This window comes from Sinocyclocheilus grahami, unplaced genomic scaffold (assembly GCF_001515645.1).
Source record: "Sinocyclocheilus grahami isolate Dianchi unplaced genomic scaffold, SAMN03320097.WGS_v1.1 scaffold201.1, whole genome shotgun sequence".
Lineage (NCBI taxonomy): Eukaryota > Metazoa > Chordata > Actinopteri > Cypriniformes > Cyprinidae > Sinocyclocheilus > Sinocyclocheilus grahami.
Genome location: NW_015505380.1, coordinates 140,700 through 143,886, shown reverse-complemented (window position 1 = coordinate 143,886; position 3,187 = coordinate 140,700). Strand labels below are relative to the sequence as shown.

The window sequence follows — 3,187 nt, the reverse complement described above, 5'->3', positions numbered from 1 at the left end:
TTTTTAATGCCTTAAATGTTGTTATTCTGACCTGTGAAGCACAATGAGCTGTATTTTATGCATGAAAGGTATTATACTAATAAAGTAGAAGTTGTATATTTTTATTTAATGCCATGTCAACAGCTTAGGCTATTTTCATGGCAAAAACAATAAAAAAAAATACAACTATAACAAATACAATAAAAACCAGCAAACAAACAAACAAGATTTTTTACATTAACATATGATAAAAATTCTAAAACTTTTTCTGGCAAAATTATACTAAATAACTTTTTTAAGTGAGTTATTATACTAATAAAAAGTATTATTATTATTATCAGTGTATTCTTTTATTTTTATTTTTATATTGTTTAATTATTTTTAATGCCTTAAATGTTGTTATTCTGACCTGTGAAGCACAATGAGCTGCATTTAATGCATGAAAGGTATTTTATTAAAACAAAGTATTATTATTATTATTATTATTATTGAAATGTCATGTTATACAGATTGAAAAAAAATATTATTATTATTACTATTATTATTAAAGATACAGTCAAACCAAAAATGATTCAGTCACCAGATATTTTATATATTTTTATATTTCAGACATTATCAAGATGAATTTGTTCTGACACGGTTTAACTCTTGAGTTCTTGTCATATTTTACTACCATTTTCTAAACTATAGTGAATAAACTGTGGCGTCTGAATAAATGCTGGTTTGTAATTATATTATGTTCCCAGCAGGCCTGCCTCTCACACAAACACAGTAGATCCCTCTGAATGTCTAACTGACTAATATCTGTGATATTCTGCTGTCTGCATGCGAGGGGGTTCAGTACCAGTGTCCAGACAGACTTTGAATGGTTGAATGGTCTCCGGTTTCTCTCCGTTGAACACCATGAGCACAAACTGTATGCAGTAGATGCCGATGTCGACCTCCTCCCATCCTCCCAGCTCCTTCTGAACAGCACGCTGCACATGTGTGAGAGGAACGCCGAAATCCGCTCGCACCACCTTCACCTCGCCCACATCGCCCCGCGACAGGACCCTGCAGCACAAAACCAGTCATAAGGGTCAATTTTTTTAATACATTATACTGAATAAATAAGCTTTTCATTGATGTATGGTTTGTTAGGATCGGACAATATTTGAAAATCTGGAATCTGAGGGTGCAAAAAAATCTAAATATTGAGAAAATCATCTTTAAAGTTGTTCAAATGAAGTTCTTAGCAATGCATATTACTAATCAAACATTAAGTTTTGATATATGTACGGTAGGGCATTTACAAAATATCTTCATGGAACATGATCTCTACTTAATATCCTAATGATTTTTGGCATAAAAGAGAAATGTATAATTGTGACCCATACAATGTATTGTTGGCTATTGCTACAAATATCCCCCAGCGACTCAACACTGCTTCTGTGCTGCAGGGACACATATTATATATTATGATTGTAATTGTAGTACTGATTTTGGATTTAGGACTGGTTGACTGATTAGGACAGAAATAAAATAAAACTTAAAACTGTTTTATTTCAGCTAGTTGCCAAGGCAACATATCTCATTTTCATTTAGTTTAACTTTATTTACTAAAATTACTGAAATAAAATTAATAAAAACTATATATGCATATTTTTAAAGAAAAAAACTACTAAAAATGCCAAAACACAAAATTATTCAAATGTTAACTAAAATTAAAATGATAACAAAAAATACAAAAATAAAACAAATTCAGAGGTATAGTTCAAAAGTCTCTGCTCACCAAGGCCGCATTTTGATTAAAAAAAAAATAGTACAGTACAGATTGTGAAATATTATTACTATTTAAATCGAAAGTGTTTTTTTAGCACTGATTGTAAACTACATTTGCACAATCATCAGAGATGGTAGTTATTTGTGTAAATGCAATGCTGAACTAGAATGCAAAACATTGGCTTTTGTTTCTCCATCAGCGTGTCCCTTTAGGGGCTCCGTAGAGCACTAGTAATCCAGATTTGGAAATCTGGAAAAGTGTGTATCTGGATCAGGGTGATCCAATCCAGTTTTGCTTTGAAAAACTGACACAGAAGTAAGATGGGATTCCTGATCCTGGATCGCAAAACATGGGTTTTCCATTCTGATCCAGATTCAACTTTTTGGACAACTGGCCCCTGATAATAAATAAAAAATATTTAAAGATATTGACTTTCTGTTGACCAGAAATGGTCATCATTTCATGCATGTCCACTGTAGAGGACACCAGGACTAAAAGCATGTTTATTACGCATTTTGGGAGACAAAACAATTGAATAGGAAAATAAATTATATATCAGCATTCTTATGAAATATTAGATATTATTATGAAAATCTGGCCAATTATTACTCTCATTATTACACTTCTTTTTTCAACATGCTGTCCCAACAGCACTTTAATATGCTAATTAGATACAGTGTATAGATAACATAGTGTTTAATGGGAAAACCAGTTTATGGAAATTTTACACACATACTGCATAAAGAAAAATGGTATATCAAATCATTTTGTTATCAACATAGTTGAGAATCAAAAAATCCTGAAACCTAAAAATTGATTGATTTTTTTAATCCCATTGCTTTTGCCTTTTCGTGTCTATGCATGTCTTGTTTTTTTTTTGTTTTTTTAGAAAAACTCCTGAGTCCTGGTGTCCTCTACAGAGGACATATAGCATGACATGAATAAAATATAATTTTTCAAAAATGTTATTTTTCCATTTTTTCTTATGTTCTAAACAATGTAATGACATGAAAAAATACTAAATTCACAAAGCTTTTTTCTGGGTCTCAGGGGGATCTTGTGCTATAATTAAATGCTATATGTAACAATAATGTGTTTTTTTTCCTTTACATAATCCCAGTGCAGTACCGATGTTGGCCAGATCACAGTGGCGTCGCTGTTTCCCCGCTGCACAGTAAAACTTCCTGATTCAGCTGTGCGCTTTGTTTACATTCAGCAGATCATGCAACTGTTTGTGAAACGCATGTTAGAGTGTCTTATGCGTGAGACTCAGTGCATGTCAGGTGTGTGTGTGTGTGTGTGTGTGTGTGTGGTCTGACTCTGTATCATCAGGATTAACTCGCGTTCATTCAGTGCGCATGTGTGTTTCTCCTGAAGTTTCTCATGTAAGCAGGTGTGTTTCTGCGCTTTACCTGATGATTTTCTGCTGGGAGAGTCTTCAGAGCC

General features: G+C 32.8%; 1 protein-coding gene across 1 annotated transcript in view; it reads right to left on the bottom strand.

The window, feature by feature from the left end:
• The window catches only part of dhdh.2 (dihydrodiol dehydrogenase, tandem duplicate 2), a 16,392-nt gene that overhangs the window by 5,237 nt on the left and 7,968 nt on the right, over positions 1 to 3,187 (bottom strand). The window lies entirely within an intron of this gene.